The 18,047-nt window shown below is 41.5% G+C and overlaps 1 protein-coding gene and 1 long non-coding RNA gene across 4 annotated transcripts in view; one reads left to right on the plus strand and one right to left on the minus strand.

The window, feature by feature from the left end:
* Window positions 1-18,047, plus strand: part of LOC132593625 (uncharacterized) — a 475,128-nt gene that overhangs the window by 433,985 nt on the left and 23,096 nt on the right. For 2 of the 3 annotated variants that reach the window (XR_009559337.1, XR_009559336.1), the window contains one exon: window positions 8,159-8,462. The exons of the other annotated variant lie outside the window; for it this stretch is intronic. This is a non-coding gene — a long non-coding RNA (uncharacterized lncRNA). Of the gene's footprint in view, window positions 1-8,158; window positions 8,463-18,047 lie in introns of those variants that run through there. 3 annotated transcript variants of the gene reach the window in all.
* Window positions 1-18,047, minus strand: part of BICC1 (BicC family RNA binding protein 1) — a 295,894-nt gene that overhangs the window by 49,547 nt on the left and 228,300 nt on the right. The window lies entirely within an intron of this gene.

The following is an 18,047-nucleotide window of genomic DNA, read 5'->3' on the forward strand; positions in this document are numbered from 1 at the left end:
ATCAGGTTTTCAAGTCTCCCCAACTATCTGAGTGTTTTATTACCCCACAGGTCAGCCTGACAGAGACCAAGACCATCCTGGGGGGTAAGCTGAACATTCTATGCGATTAGCTTTAGTGAGAAAGCTGAGTAACAGAGAACGCATCATCATCTCCACCACCATCGTTAATAACGCCAAGCTTACTGACTGCTTACAACATACTGCCTTCTCTGCCGAGTACACTTCATAGACTCAAGTCAACGACAGAGTCAGCCAGTGTTTGCTGAGCAGCTTTCACAATTAGCAAGCAGTTCTGCCTGAGTCCTTCTAAACCAGGACGAACTAGGATAAGAAAGTAAACTGACCTGGTGTAGATTTTATCGAACTACACGTGCATCCTCATATTGTGATTTAACCTACCCATCTCTACCTCACAGTCATCAAGGCCATGACCCATAAGGTGTGACTGGAAGAGAGAGGGAGGGAGAGAGACAGAGAAAGGGATGAAGGATGGGAAGAGGGAGGAAACCATTTTCGAAAGCTCCCCGTTCTTAGGACAGGATGGGGCAATCCTCGTCAACAAGAGTGCACGTGGAGCCTCAGAGTTCGGGAACGTCTGGCCTCCTGGCGAGGCCTCCCAGCAGCAGGGCCTAATCGGGGACGGTGCCCTCACCTCCGGCCCCCGGCCTCTCCCCAGACTGTGTCTCCTGGTGGCTGCTCCGGGCTCAGGCACTTTTCCTTAGTCTGTTCTTTAATCCCTCCTTCTGACAGTTGCCCTGTCAAAGGGATGTTGTGAAGATCAAAGACCTTAATGCTGGTTAAAACTTTCTAAAGTGTCTAAGCATCAGGTATTACGAGGCGAGGGGCTAAATAAACGTAGGGCAAAATGGCTGTCCAACCACCACAAGCTGGGAGAGCCTCCGCGCTATTGCTGCATGATGTGGCGTCCGCTCGCTCCTTCAGGCGTCCTAACAGGGACCGCCTTTTCTGTGCAAGACTCTCGCCAACCTTAGCATACTTAAGTAACCAAACATTCTCTTTAATAATTCTTATTATATCCATTATGGCTCCTAGAGGCAATATTTACATAAAGAGCTGTCTACATTCAAAATTTTGGTCTCAACTCTCTTGAACTTTGGTTTGAATTACTGTAGGCTCTGACATTAATGTCTACCAGAAATGCTCACTGCTGCAGTGGGAGATTAGAGCTTGGTGCTGCTGTAGTCCAGACTCACATGTCTGCTCATCAGACTCACTTGTAGCACTTACTAAAATATAGGTTCCTGGGTCTCCAGGACCTGGCAATCAGCATTTTATTGTTTTCCCAAGTGATTCCTAAATCAAGAATAGGACACAGCAGATCAAGCCACATAAAACGTGTAACTGTAATCTCTTACGTATCAGCCAAGTATATATAACATAAAATGCTTCTATAGGAAAAAAATGTATTTTCTCTCAAAATAAATTAACACTATGTACTGAGTGGTATGATAATCTGAAAACCTATTACTTTACAGGCTGGATAATCACATTAAAATTCCTATGCATCTGTAGAGAGACAGGAAACCTCAGATCCAATTTAAGAAGGAATTTGATTTTCCACCATCTCTGCATCAAAGGAACAATAAACAAAATAAAAAGCAAAAGACTCAATTAAAATAGATGTATACATTTTATTTCAAGGTGAAACAGCACCATCTAGTGGCCAAAAATATAAACTATCGATGGACACGAGAGAGAGACAGTAGTCACCAACAGCATCAAACTGTCTCCAGGACCCAAATCAGCACTCATTTGGAAAATGGTGCTTTAAATAATCAAGTCTCGTAAGTACAGAACAAAACATGACAAAATTCCGGTTTAGATTGCTGAAGTAGCCTGTAGTATTGTAGTTTTCATTCCCTCTTTGCCCTTGCTTAAAAGGTATCTACAGGATGTGAGTGGGCTCTTCTTCCAGGTTGAACTTAATGCGCTCATCTCAAATCCTGAAATACTGTTCTCTGCTTTCAATAAGTGCTACAGTTTACCCTTCAAGCTTGTCCATGTAGCACCACAAGGGACTAAGGTTTCATTCAGACCCATTCTGGAAATACTTGATGGAGAGATGAAAAATCAAAGTATGAACTATATTAATAAACATAAAAACAAGGAAAAGAACTGTTAGAAGATGGTGGAGAAACAGGAAATAAGTAGGCAGTCTCCTCCTCCCCAAAATTAACTGCTTTGAAGGACAACTCTGATTTGGGCATGACAGTTTTAAGACATTGCTCTAAAAATAATATTGACTGCTGTTGAATCAACCCTCAAGCTCTCTGAACACAGGAATTGTCTTAACTGGTTTTGTAACTTCCACAGTTCAAAATAAGTAGTAGATACTCAGTAAACTGTTGTGGACTAGATTGACGGCGCCCCTATTTTTGGAGATGGCAAAATACAGAGGGAGGAGCCCCAAATCTGTGGAAAGAGCTAAACCTCACAACCAAGGTGACCGTACGTCCTGCACTTCCCAAAATATTCCCAATAGTTTGAATTTCAAATATTCTGATTTCAGTACCTCTATAAAAATACAGAGAACTGTCAGATATTCATCCAGATTTTGGGTTTTTAGATTCCTGTCCCATCAACCTGCTCTCATCTCTCTGGTGTCATCCTATGAAGACCAGACAGTGATCCAACCTTCAATAAGTAATATGAAGCTGTACGGACATGGGTATGATATGGGTATTTTATATGTGTACCCTGCAAAAGAGCTAAACCTTTGGGCGAAAAGAGGTTTTTGTATGACTCCATGTGGAAATTCATAAGGACTTGGTAAGGCAACAAATGTTTTCATAAGAACATGCTAAAAACCGTATTGTCAGAAAGATAAATATTTCAAAGAGTTGGGATGTTTATACGAGCTTAAATTATGGTTTTAAAAGATTATCTCTTCAAACTCTGGTTTCTCCTCTTCTGGTTTTCTATCCTTGGAAACATTCCCATTCCTGGAAGCATTAGTGAATATTTTATTGTCTTTGCCTTCCCTCCTCAAGATTAAATATCCTTTCCGTTTCATTCCTATCCCACAGCAAAAATCTATAGAGAATACTCACGTTAGGCATTTCATTGTATTTATTATGCTACAGAAAGTAAGATACTACTGACACATGATGAATTTAAGCCATCAATGTTTCACCAATGATCTATTTGTAACTACTTTCCTGCCTCAGAAAAATTCAAAGCAATGCTTTCATTCTCAACATGTTCTCTTGGAGAGAGAAAAATAATAGAAAATCCCTTGTTTGACTAAACTCACTCCTCCCACCCTCAACACCCCAAAACAAAAGACATCATATCATATTAAAATTGGTTTTTTTGTTTATGGGGAAAAGTTCCGTATCATGGCCTAAAATCAGGATGGCTTTTGGTACATTTATGCATATAAACAAAAGTGTCAAACTGGCCTGAAATCCATTAAGAAGAGACCACTGGACAGAATTCACTTTCTCCTGGCTTGGAACTCTTTTCACTTTTATGTCATGTTCTTCCTAGAGAGTCTTAGCCTTTAAACCTGTCTAACCAAGGACACTGGCTGGGGCCAGGTCTGTCAACACTGTTAGGAGTGGTCAGCGTTGACAGGCAGAGAATTTCAACTTCCTCCGAAATTCCCTCCAACCACTGGGACTATATCCTCTGCTGGCAAGTAGTATGGCCAAATGTTTTATGTAAGGAAGACTCTGGCTTTAGAGTAGGAATTCTGCCGAACAGCCAATATACATGGTCTCAGAAAAATCCCCACACATCTCAAGGGCACTGGCTGACTTGGATCACATAGGGAGATGCTAGGAAAAGAGAGCAGATACCACAGAGAAGGGATTAAGTTTCAGTATCTTCTACCTAGGCTACAGATTACCTTCATGTTGTGGGGAGAATACGTGGATTCTACTGCCATAATACTAAGTTCTGAATTCCGATTCAGCATAAACAAGTTTTGTTACCTTGGAAAGATCACTGAATCTCTGGAGTATACCTTCTTCCAAAAAAAAAAAAAAAAAAAATGAGGGAGTTTGATCAGATCATTTTTACACTGTCTTATAAATCTGAATTTCTTTGGTGTAAAGCAGTACTATCGGGTTCTTAACTAAAACTAACCTCATAAACAGGTGTATTTTCCCTTTTTTTTGGTATCTCATGAAGTGGCTCACACCAAAGACACCACCGTCTAAATGTTTCCAAGAACCTGAAGATGCAGGGAGCCACAAAAATGTGTCTGAAATTGCAACCTGCTTCTAAGTGGAGGAAGATGAGCTTCACAGACGGCAGCTCAGGCTTTCCTTTTGTTCGGTGCACCCTAGGAATGTGGAATTGTGTATCAAAGCAGGTGAAATTCAGTGCTCACCCCACTGCCACCTCCTGCAGAAGGTGCTTGTAGGCATATAAGAAAGGCAGTGACGACCACAGAGGGAGATGGGATTCTACCTCAAACCCTACTGAGCCATGTCACCATTCAAAGTTAGACACCATCCAATACGTCTGCTATTTTGATCACTTTTCCTTTAGGCTGGAAAGTCGCTTTGCTGATCAGCGAAAGTGAACTAAACTTACAGTCAGCTGGCCACAGCCCTTATTTTTCTGTGAAATTAAAGAGTTTCCCTCTAACTTCTTGAGAAACAGGCTTTCCTTTTTAGACAAAAATGTGATACGGGTCAAATAACATAGCAATATCACTTTTTTTGAAGTAAAGATACATATTTTATCAAGAGATAGGGAAAACCTGAACTGACTCATTAAACCTGACTGGAAATGACTTTAAAAGAACCTAACAGAGTAACAGGAAATCAATGCACTTTAAGCTTATTTTGTAGCCAGTAATACAGACTCCAGATTATTTCAAGGAATGCTCCTTTGACAATAAGAATTCCAATAAACTGAGTTAGAATAAAAATAAAAGAACAAGGAGTATATTTGGACAGGGGGTGGAAAAGCCCAAGCTCTAAGTACTTAAGGCAAAATGTTGGTGGACAGCCGTAACAGTCAAATATTATAACTGGGCATAAGAGGAACAAACCCACCTGTTGCAGGCATTCCCTAAACCCACCATGCTGCTTTAGGATATGGCGTAAGCTCATCCTTATTTACTTTGTTTTAAAACAAAAAATTAATCTCTTTACTACTCAACTAGAAGAGAAGAGGGATGGACAGTGAGACATGAAAAAGTAAATGTATTTTAAATTAAAAAACCTAGTTTTCACAAGAAAAAAATATTTCCACTGGTACCCACCATCAGTTTATATACCATGATGCCCCTAGACAACTTCCTATCAAAATGCCATTTGGAAGAATGAAACAATACTCAACAGAGAAAGTGCATTCTGGACTTTACAGTGGCACGAATGACACAAGCAAATCAAAAGACAAGGACGTATGGCAAGTTCCTCAAGACAATTTTCAGTTCAACTATTCGGCAATGATTGGAATGAAGTGCCCTCACCACTGTGGTAATGAGCACTTCAAGCAAGTTCTTGCTGAACACAAGGAAGGGTGTGTTCACATACCAAGATGGACCACATGGACTCTTTATCAAGTTGGTAGGAAAGAGCTATCAGCCTGAGAAGATCCAAAGCTGGCTAGAAGATATACAAGAGCTTTTGCGGATGAAATACCAGCATTTCCAACAAAATCAGCAAGAAAAGAATTAAAAAGACAACAATAATGCTGTTATAATTGTTCTCTACTGATGTTTCAACTTTAGGAGTAAATAAGGCATAAGAGAGGAAGGAAGTATACCAGGCACCTCTTTCTTTTCTGTTACGATTTCTGTTATGTGCTTTATCAAAGCTATTTATTTAATCAGAAAGAGAGTTTTAGGAGCTCAGTAAAAACGCAGAAATAATCTCAGAGAAAACTAACGACATGCAAACAAAGTATAAAGCAAGCTCGAAGCATAAGAGATGAGAAAATCAAGGACAGATGTATTTGAGGAGTCTGAGCACTGGGAAAGGGTTACTGACCTTGTTTTATCAACCCCCGTATCTTACGCAGTGTAACCTGAACTGCACGCGTAACTGCAGAGTTGCTGTTCAGGTAGGGCGAGGGAGAAAAACTCCAAAGCACAAGAGAAATCTCACTTTGGAATATGGAGGGTAAAAAAAGAAAGTTAAAAACACAAAGCCTAACTCAGTTTCCTGAAGCCTTTGGCATCCGAGCTCTATACTTCAGAAGTAAGTAAGAGGACTCTGAGAAGACAGAGGAAAGGAAACTAAGTGCCAGGAAGAGATCTGGAATCGTGTGAAGCGTTGGTACATAACAGGTCTACAGCACGCATGAGCAGTTCTTGGTTACTCCGAGAGAGAACGTTCACATTTGTATGGACAACTCTTGTGACAGCAGGAACAAAGCCCAAGCCGCAGGGCATGACCAAAGCAATAATGCAAGGACCCGGGAGGAGGAAGGGGCATGTAAAAGAGAGCCGGACTGAACACCGGCCCTCTGGAGTGCAACTCGAGTTCCAGTCCGATACTCAGTGGTCCATTTGATAGAAGAGGGAGCACTGAAGTGGAGACGGAGGCTTGTGGCAGGATAAAGCATCCCCAGGAAACTGCATTGAGATAAAAGCAAGTTATGCAAGAATTTCTCAGAGCCAGAAGTGACTAATCTTCATTCTCTCTCCAAGGAATACTGATGATCACAGTGTACATGGCAGGTCCCAGCGGTACTGCCTGTGGTCTAAAACCCAAAACTCTGTAATCTGTGGCCAGGGCAGACTGTTCCATCTTACAACAGCTGGGACCCTTCGTGCAGTCTTAACACATAGCTGCTAGTTGCAGTCACAGAAAAGTAACCATGCATTGAGGAGTTCACACACAGTCCATGAGGGAAGTCCCGTAAATGAAGATGTGACCCTGTCACACCACATACATGGTCTCTTTGTTTTACTTCTGGCCTACCGAGAGGAGGAATTTAAAAAACAGAAACGGTCTTATGAAGACATTTGAGGCACAATTAAGGGTTTACATAAAAAACAGCAAAACTCTTACGAGTTCAGTTCTAAAAATAACTTACCAGCTTGAGGGTGGCATTAAAATTCTCCACCTTTCTCATCTGTGTTGTAAGATCTAGTGAGGAAGTTTCACAGAATGCACTGAAGGGAAGTTAATTAAGGGTTCATACAACTCTGGGTGTTAAAGACTGTTTCAATCTTGTTCATGATCTCGAGAAAGTAATTCTCACACAAACTGAAAGTACCTAATATTTGGTAAATAAGCTTGAAAGAAAATTATCTGGAAAATGCCTATCTACCAATCCCTTCTTCTTCTTCCCACCTTCTACAGACAAGCTGAACAGCTGATTGTTAGTTTTTTATGCACACACATTGAAACAACAGTCATACCCCTGTCTACAACTCAGGATCATTCTGTATAGTGCTTGTTTTTCTCATACTTTTTTGGTAACTGTTTCTCAAGTAAGTAGGAACCAAGGGTCTTAATCTCTCAGTCCTAAGAGATTTCTATCTTCCGGGGGGAAATATAATTTCAATTATCAAATAACTTTAAAATGGTCCTTTATTATTCTTAATAAAAATATCTAAACTTACCTTGAGGCCCAACAATTTCTAAATCAGGATTCACTAAACATTTATCCAAAGGTAATACTCCTGCTTAAATATCTTAATTAATGAAAAAGTTGAAAGTTCAGTATTTTAAAACTGGCTTGCGTTTTGAGAGCAAGAATGTAGGGCCTTCTCCCCCAAAATCACAAAAGGTAAACATCATCTGATAAGGGTGACCAATATGTCCTATTTTTTCTAACAAGAAATTTGATCTTCTTAATTTGTTTCCATACAAAGAGGTCCTCTAGAGCAAGGGGGAAAAAACAAACAAAAACAACACTAATTGTCCCACAGGAAAATGGGCAAAAGATGTGGATAAATAATTTAATAGAAAAATAGCCAATAAATGTATGAACATGAATAAAATTCAACCTTACTAAATAATATTTTATTTATAAAATTGGGAAAGATTTTTGAAATTTTAAGTCTAATGAGGATTTAGTTAGACAAACTAACATAATTTTGATGGAAATAAAAATTGATGCAAAATGCCTGGAGAGCAATTTGGAAATGCTAGGGGAAACACTGATTGAAACCGCCTACCCTGGCCAGGCACCACAGTAACCACTTGCATGCGTTATCTTAAAACAGGATGTCCTGGTAAGGAATGTGGAACTAACAAGCTACCACCAACTGGAAGAATTCAGGAAAGGTCAAAAGGAAATAGGAGACTCCAGTCCATATGTCCTACCAAGCTCCCAGAATCCTTCTCACTGGAATCCATCTTGGCTGAGTGATGCGTGCACCACCAGGAAGGACCCTGAATCACAATGATTGGCCAGAGACAACCTGGAAACTAATCCCATCACCATAAAACCCGAGACTGCGAACCACATGACAGAGCAGTCCTCCTGGGTTCCCTTACCCTCCTGCTCTCCACCCGGGCGCCCCTTCCCAATAAAGTCTCTTGCTTTGTCAACACGTGTGTCTCCTCGGACCATTCATTTCCGAGTGTGAAACAAGAGCTCACTCTTGGGCCCTGGAAGGGGTCCCCCTTCCTGCAACAGAAATATTAACAAAGACTCATAATACCATAATTTCATGTTTTAAGATACACATATATTCAGTGGAATAAAAAGGAAAACAACCAAATCGATAGTGATTACTTCTAAGTAACAGGGTCACCGGTAATTTTTATTTCATTTTATGCTTCAAACTTTTCTGTATTTTCTTCCATGAAGAAATATACATTTATAATGTGGAAAAATACTCATACCTTAAAAGGTTATCTGTATCAGTAAAATCTGAAATCTACTTGCTCCAATTAGATCCTTATACTTTAAAACAAAATGTATTTAAGTCAGAGCTCCCTGTTTTCCAAGCACAACGTTTCAAAAGAATTCGCTTAAAAATTGAGAGCTTTAAAAATGTTAATGATAACAACAAAGCGCTTTCTCAATTAGAAAAGTTCCTTCTTTCTCCTTTACAATTCTGCGACAGGCTTCTTGCCAGGCATTTTCTGAACTTTGTGCCATTACCCTTAATATTTTATCAGCGTACTTTGGCTCTGAACACAGACTTCCCCCGTGAAACTGAAGCAAGAATATGATGAGAGGGTTGACTGCAGTTGAAAGACACAGCTGGAACAGCATCCAGATAGTCGGGCGAAGCCCATATGTTTATGGCCACCACTAACGACACATGGAATTCCTTCAAACAATTATGGCCACATCTCTCTTTTTCTTCAGCAATTGTTTCCAAAATAAATGGAAACAAGCAATCCTGGTAGTGGGAGTATAGTGCTCTTTCCTGAAAGAATTCTCCCATGTCCTCCATCAAGCAAGGACACATCATTCTCAGGGGTGATTAAACCACCCATTAATATAAGTAAATAATAACCTCAAAGGACAGTGTCCTCCAGACAAAGAGTTTCACCAGCATGGCAGTAACACTTTGTCTTCTCAGGAGAGAAGTCAAAGAGTTGGAAATGGGACGTGGATATGCTCCACTTGCCCCGCCCGGGCCTGCGCTCTGTCTCTCCTCCCCACTGCTTCGCGCCTGGGACGCTGACCCAGCGCCTGTGGCAGTCGCTGCCTGGCTCCATGGCCAGGGCCGCGCTGAGCAGCCTCTCATCATGGTCCCCTTCTCACGGGGCTCCTGCCTTACTCGGTCCTCCCCTTGCCCCTTCAGCCCCTGGGCGCTCATGGCTTCCAGCTGTTGCCAGTTTCTGTGCCTTGGCACCTAACCCTTGACTCTGTCTACTCTAAGTAGCTCCTTCATTCAAGTTCATTTAAAGCATCTGGAGTTCATTCTGTTTCCCCTCAGACCAAGACTGATAGAACACCTGCCCCACCAAGTCCTGGGGTGGTGGAGAACCCCGCATTCAGTACCTGGGCTGCCTCTTTCTCCACAAAAGCACTAACTTTTAGTGGGCGGGCTCCGTGCCTTACGTAGGTTAAAAGCCATATTCCTTAGATCTTCGCAGACATTGTTTTGAAAAGACTGACTTCTGATTGTTCAACCCAAGTCAATTTTACAACTACAGTAGAACCATAATACAGTTTTCTCTTTATTTTCTTTTTCTTTCCTCTTCCCTCTCTCTCCCCACCCTACCCCCATTTCTGTCTCTGTCTCTGTCTCTCTCTCTCTCCCCGCCCACCGGCTCTGCCAATGCATTTTCACCACATGGTCATGTTTACTCCGGTACATTACTGGAAGTATCTTGGCACCTCGTGATGTTCCTTGATAAATGTGCTGCAAGTTTATCAGACCTTTGAGAAGTATGTGTGGACTCAGCAGCACTTAAAACTTTCTTTAGTATTTCCTTGGCTTCTATACAACTTTTACCTCTAAAGGCATTTGTTTACATGTTCCTCCACCAAAACCACTGTTTTAAATACATACATGCATCTGTTTTTGTGCCAACTTCAAATCTACGGAAGTGGGATTTCTGTAAACCACGGCCTCATTCTAAAGTCGGAGTTTCTTATTAGGGAGGGGAGGTCGATGGATTACCCTTGTGGGGCCTGTGAACCTACCTGGAATTGCATTCAAAGAATGTGTACATATGCTTTGGTAAAGTTTTAGAATACAGTTTCAGGAATACTTAACACATGAATGCTAACCAGTAAGATGACACCAAGTTTGTGTTCAGCATTACTTTCTTTCAGTTATCATAAGAGACACAGGAGAAAATAGTAACAAAGAATGGAAGGTCTGTGAAAGAAGACACAACTGAATCAAGTTCTCTTTCTTTAAAACTCCTATATATTTTATTAGAGTAAAAATCCTTTTATCATTCTGCTACAGAAATAGATCTTCATTCAACAGATGACATGAAATCTTATTTCAGAAGAACTCCTAGAATTCTATCAAAGAACTTCAGACCTGGAATGGAACAGACCTCTAGCCTTCCTTCCTGTCTTTCATCAAGGTTCACTGAGGGTCCCCACTGGGCCGGGCACATCTTACAGAGCCCAGTTGCAGTGGAGATGACACCAAAGTCCGAGCCGTGTAGGTGACCACAGATTCTAAAACTTCCTACTCCCAGGATGCCTTCTCTGTAGAACACGCCTCCCAAACTGTCATCAAGACTGCCACATTTTTAGTGACAGAAAGTGTACTTTCTCACACAGCAGAAGTTAGCTGTTAAAATAATTCTCTTCAAAACACTTTTCTCATCACAAACCTCCAATGATTCTCCAACCTTACAGAATTAAAAGCATGGACTGTTGGCTGTACTCTCCAAAGCCCTCGTGACTGGGACCACACCCAGCCATTCTTTTTCACTTCCCTTCTTTCCCTGTATATAACCTGCACTACAGCCCAGCCTGGACACTCACCATTACACCAGCATGTCCCACGACCTCCCATCTCCACGCCTCTGTGCCTGAAGCCGTCAGACACTGCACTGTTCCTCCTTTCAGCTCCACCTGGTCAAGCTGCACCACCTAAGGCCAACCCAAATTTCACTATTCATCAGGTCCCTCCAGCACGAAGTATACATATCACCGTTGATCCCCAAAGAGCCCTGTCACAGGCTCTGCTATCATCCACACACCTACCATTCTCGTGAAGTCTGCAGGCTCCTTGATCTGATGGGACACACTGTGTCCCCTTTTTATATCCTCTGCAGAACATACTGTTCACTGCATCTTAGAATACAGGTGTTAGATGACTCTGGATTTCACTAGAGTGACCGGTATCTGCTTCCCGATCTCTCTTAAGCACTTACCCCTCCTCCTCTACACCGCACAGCCCACTCCCCTTGGATCACCCAGCACAGCCCTCCAGATTTTGGCACAGATTTTGGGGCAGTCGCCCCTGCTTGTTCGGCTAGGAACTGACGTTAAGAGAAGCAACTTTAATTTTCTGAATCCTCAATCTCTGGAACAAAGGAGGTGTCCCACACACAGAGTTGTGAGGAGGAAATGATAGTAAGTGGGACGGCATAACGGATTCAGGTCTGTAGAACCTTTGCATCCCTCCGTTAAAGCTGACAGCATTGGTTTTTGTAACAGCACCAAGGACACATCACGGCTGGCGCAGTGACTTTAAGCAACCGAAACCCCAGAGCCTTCTCACATCTACTGGGGTGAGCTCTGCATTTCCCTGGCCCGGATTGGGCCAACAAGTGCAAACAACTTCTCTTCTTTTTCACTATGGTTTTAATATAAACTATATTAAAATGTCTCTGATTCGCTTTATTATGCTAGTATTTGTCTTTCAACGGGAAACTTCTATTGGACTGTTAGCAACACCCCGAGAACGAGAGAAGATAAACAACAATGTGATAAGCTCTTATTCCTGGCTTTTTAGAAAAACTTTTACATGTGATGTGACACTTGATCTGTTTGTTTCCCCTCACTTTTAAGGAGTATTAGGAATGTACGGCATAGCAGCATGCTAACTCCCTAGTGAGGACAGATGCTCTCCGCAGCTTGTGAGAGGATAACACTTGAAAAGAGAAAGGCAAGAATTAAAATGAGATGTATTCACTTTGCCATCACTTCACTGTTCCTCTCAAAAAAAAAAAAAGGCAAACTATCAGCTTAGATCGTTATGGCCACAAGAGAAATCCTAAAACCTGGAAATCAATGACAGCAAATTTAGCAGAAACTCATCACATCTCTACAAGGTATATTTTTCACAGCAGAGTCTCTCAATGATACTTATAAATTAGAAAATACAGCAAAGGAGTTTGAAGCTAGACTTCTGAAAGTTAAACTAGGTCATATCTGCTAAATATTATAAATGAGTCCTCAGGAAATTTTAGGAATTTTCATTTTGCAACTGTAATTAAAAACTTAACCACTAGTTTAGACAGCTTGGAAAGAACATATAAGAAAGACACGGAAACATGAAAGTTTTTGCAAGTCCTATTTCCAAAATTCTCCTATGTTCATACTAATCAGTACAAGTCTCCAATGCACACCACTTAATTTAATATTTCCTATTTTACTGCCCACTTTTAGGAGTTTAGGTGACGAATCTTAAATATCCTCTCAGCTTCCTAGCTACTAAAATATAAACCATGGCATATTGTTGATGAAGTAAAGTATATGATGAAGGTAAAACCTCAAAACAAAAAGCCACCAATATTCACAAAAATATTTTCCAAAGACAAATAACAATTACTGAATTCTCAAGTTCAGAACTGTTCACATATATACAGTTGGGCCAACAGTATTTCAGAGAATACTTGCTAAAAGACAAAGACAAATAAATTAAAAATCAAAGAAAATATGTGGCATGGTACTTATATGCCTAACGGTATAAAACCCTTCCCTAATGAAATATGAGCAGGAAAGGGGGGATTGCTTTGAAAATTATGAGATTTTATTGTTGAAGAAGATATCTTATTAGCACCTTCAGCTGATAACTCTGAGATGATCCAAATTTTATTATGATTTACATAACAAACATATTATGTGCTACCGACCTGCAACATTTCCCTGCACCAACACTCAATTACTCTCCCTACTCCATTTCAAGGGGAGCAATGAAGTTTAAAAATACACACATGGGGTCATTCTTCTACTGTATAGTTCCAGCAAGTTCCAGCTGTCCTGCCAGCCAGTGCCCCTGCCACCCCGCTCTACTCCCACCCCACTGCCCGACATCCAAGACTAGATTTGGCCTTAATCTGGTTCCCAGATTGGTCTCCTTGGAACACAGTGCAGCACGGACCACCTCTGCAACTACCAGACACTAAACAGCAATGTAACTGGAGAGCAGTCCTACTGTCCAGCCAGAAATGACCAAGATTTTCAAACCAGCAGGAGGCAGCTTTGGGGAGTGGGGCTGTGAGGCTGACTCATAACTGAGCCAAAAGGGAGTACTTCCGGGCTGCATCCAGCAACACACACACTCTAATGTTACTGTGGACTGGAAAGATTTCATGTGCCCTGTGGACTAACTTTATTGTGTTCCTGGAAAAGACATGGGAGTTGGATTGGCTGGCAGCTTTCAACGGACCTACTCTTCTCTGTAACATCTGCTTCCACTGATGAAACTTTAACGGAGCTTTTTTCTCTTGATAGAGTTCAAGAGGAGACATGGTACAGGCACCAGCTTTTCTGACATAAGTATTAATAAGTACAGAAGCATTAGAAGTACCCTTTCAGAGCAGGAGAAAAGTCTTTTCCCCTCTGACTCGTTATCTTAGAATCCAAGATTTTAGTTGGAGAAAGGTTAGATTGCTTCATTTGTGCTCTGGCCTATCCAGAATTGCCGCTTAGGTAAGTTTTCCAATCTTAGAGAGTAAGGGGATTCTCATGGCCTTGACAAAGAACATGTTTCAGGATTCCCACTGGGAGTTTATTACGTGCAACCTCATTCATGTGGCTGTCACTCATTCACAATATCAAAGTTTTGAGCTAGGCTGGGCTTTACTTTGGGAATGAAGAAGGTGTGTAATAAGTAAATGAATGTAAAAAAATGTGTGGGCAAGTGAAATGCTATTCACACACCAGCAGATCCTTTAGAAGCCGAATTTACACATTTTAAACCATATAATACCTATGAAAACATAACAGCGAATCACTGGACTGGTCTCCTCAAGAACATTAGGTCATAATTTGATAATGCAATCCAGAAGGAAAGAAAGCTTTCTTCTAGTAATAGCTTTTGGATTGAAATTTTCCCCTAGATAGCACAGATAGCCCATTGATTATTCTAGATCAGCAAGGATTTACTGAAATGTCTGTTCTCACATAATCTGTTGATGATTCCCAGACAGGCTAATGAACTTGCCCAGTTTTATTCCATTTTCGTTTCCTCAGGGTCCCTGAATTTCAGTTCAGTGATTTTATATTTTTATCTCCATCAAACAAGGATTAAAGAAAATTCAAGGCAGAAAATTTAAAATCAACTCGTTTTCCTGTTTTAGGAAGAAAGTGGAAAACACCCTACCTGGAACCAAAAAAAAAATGGGAATTACGGATCAATTTCAAGGCTTTGTTTCTCTTCCCTGAGTCTGGAGTGGGTTTTATGCTTACTCAGGTCTTTTTGCCCTTCTGCTACATCAGCACATACACATGTATCACTTCTTCACTTTCTGTATGCTTTTACTGCCTTAAGCATTTCTTTTGCTTTTTCATCCACAAGCGAATTACAAGTCCCTTCCAAGTTAATGGCTCTCTCTGCCAATAAGGTGTCCGGAAAAGGATACAGCATTCCAAGTACAGATTTTCCCCACAGTCACATAAACTAGATTTTTTCCACATCTGCTGATCACGTCTAAAGTCTCTGGGTAAGTAAGCTAAATTCTCATGGATCCTTGATGGAATTGTGTTTCTGGTAATCTGTGGTCACTTCCAGCTCTCTTTGTTTGATCATTTATCTAATAACATTCAAAAGCTTAAGGTGGGCAAATGGTTATTATCAAAGTAAAATCGGTATGAGTCCTGGTTGTGCTGATGTGAACTCTGTTTCCTCACTCATAAAATGGTTTTGATAAATTACCTATTTCCTAATACATGCTTAGTAAACATTAGTATGTGTTACTACACCTGCACCCCCAAACATCGCTAAACTTACAGCAGTTTGATGACTGAGTCTTCGCTTGGTATTTCTCCTCAGCCTCTTTTCCTGCCTTCTCTGCCTCTGCTCCCAGGGTATCCCCTTTGGCAACTGTCTGTGTCTTTTGCCTGGATAATCCATCTCCTCACGCAGCTTTAACTTCTCCCAACACCCTGACGCTTTCCAGTTCTGGTTTCCCAGCTTTGGCCTCCCTACGGTTCCAGCCACCCAGTAAACAACTTCTCACTCTTCAGTTTCAACATGGCAGGTCCAAAATGTATTATTACTGTCCTCTCTCCTTTTGGGAGAAATGGGGATCTCAGCTCAGGAAGGAACATGCTTGTGCAAAAAGCCATTCAAAGATTAACAGATCACCAGCATGTGATCCTGTCCTACTTGACAAGGTCTGTGCTCAGAACTAAGTTCCTCCTGGTTCTCTCCCATGTGAGTAATTCCTCTTCAGCAGTACCAGCCAGTGTGGCACTGTCCACTATTAGGAATCATCATGCTTATTTTTTGCTTTGAATAATTCCAAAATTTATGAGCTTCATTTATATCTGAAAACGTTTCCTTTCTTCACCTAAACCAGATTTAACTTGTCCTTTGGGGATGCTGTCATAGGGAAAGCTCAGGACTATACAGTCACAGTTTTAAAATCACCTTTAAAAGTTGACCAACTCGGGCTTCCCTGGTGGCACAGTGGTTGAGAGTCCGTCTGCCGATGCAGGGGACACGGGTTCGTGCCCCGGTCCGGGAAGATCCCACATGCCGTGGAGCAGCTAGGCCCGTGAGCCATGGCTGCTGAGCCTGCGCGTCCGGAGCCTGTGCTCCACAATGGGAGAGGCCACAACAGTGAGAGGCCCGCGTACCGCGAAAAAAAAAAAAAAAAAAAAAACACGTTGACCAAATCATGCTATCAGCTACAGTGGCTGGTATTAGGTACCAACATTGAAAAAAAAGATTAAATATATGTTAGGCAATAATTTTCCCAAGACCTCCAATATTTTTACACTAACTATCCTGTCTTTTCAGGGTTTATTCATTATTGGATAACTATTACTTTTATCCTTGGTAGAGATGGTCATGATTGTGCAAGTCTGAAGATCTGACAGAACTACATCTGGGTATTAGGAGGGAAATCACGTCATGTTAACAACTCAATACTCAATGGCTTCCTCTATCTTTCCTCATTCAAAAAAGTACTGATGAAAGATCACAGGGGGCTTCCCTGGTGGCACAGTGGTTAAGAATCTGCCTGCCAATGCAGGGGACACAGGTTCGAGCCCTGGTTCAGAAAGATCCCACATACCGCGGAGCAGCTAAGCCCGTGAGCCACAACTACCAAGCCTGTGCTCTAGAGCCCATGAGCCACAGCTACTGAGCCCACGCACCAAGAGCCCATGCTCCACAAGAGAAGCCACCGCAGTGAGAAGCCCGCGCACCCCAACGAAGAGTAGCCCCTGCTCGCCGCAACTACAGAAAGCACACGCGCAGCAACAAAGACCCAACACAGCCAAAAAATTTTAAAAAATTAAAAAGATCACAGGGCCTTGAAACAACAAACATAATAGAGCTGGCTTCATTTCACATTTAGAACCTATGAAATTCTGATAGACTTTTTATTCCGCTGAGTCTGACCAATACATGGGGATGTGCTGTGGCAATGAAGAATATGCTGAACTGATCCTTTGTTTATAAGGATGAAATCACTCAAATACTGCAATATGCTTGTAGGGGCTAATCTAGAAAGAGATTAATGCTCTGTTTTCTAAAGTTCCAAAGTACACTTGCAAGTTTGGCCAATGCCTTTTGACTTCCATCTCACAATAAAAACTCAGGTCAATTGCCATGTAAAGAAAATTTTCAAAAGAGAATGTACAGAAGCTTAATGCCACGTACACCTCCTGGCACAAGTGGCCCATCACGACAATCAATCCACTCATTTAACCAGACAGGCTGGACCTTACCTGCAGCGGCTGACCCACAGACCCCAGAGTTTGTAAAAAAGAATGCCAGCCACTTAATAACCTATCCCTCTTTCTTTTACCATATGATGTGGAAGCAAAAGAAAACAAAGTGGACTACATTTTGCGCCAGATACCACAATATAAATATATCATGTAAAACGTTATGGATCTTGATTTTGGCACTTCCACTGTATACTTTAGACATTTTTTGCTGTATTCAGCAAAACTGACAAGTGCATTCTCCAATATTTCACAGACATTCCCATCAAGCCTGGCTGCAAGTCAGATCTCAAGGTCTGACCAGATTTCCTCACTTCGGTGGCACCTCTTATAGTCTCTTGTTCTCTTCAAGTTTCCATGATTTTTGTTTTCCTATGTTTGTACATTCTTCAGCTTTCACTTACTTGGCCTTGAATTTGATCAGCTCTGAGAGTCTCCTGGCCACAAAGTTCTCTTAGAGTGAGGAGGAACTCGCCCATCCCAGGTTGGGAACACAGCACGTACAGGCTCTTTCTGACATAAATCAACAAAAAGAGACACGTGGGGAAACC

This window comes from Globicephala melas, chromosome 16 (genome assembly GCF_963455315.2).
Source record: "Globicephala melas chromosome 16, mGloMel1.2, whole genome shotgun sequence".
Lineage (NCBI taxonomy): Eukaryota > Metazoa > Chordata > Mammalia > Artiodactyla > Delphinidae > Globicephala > Globicephala melas.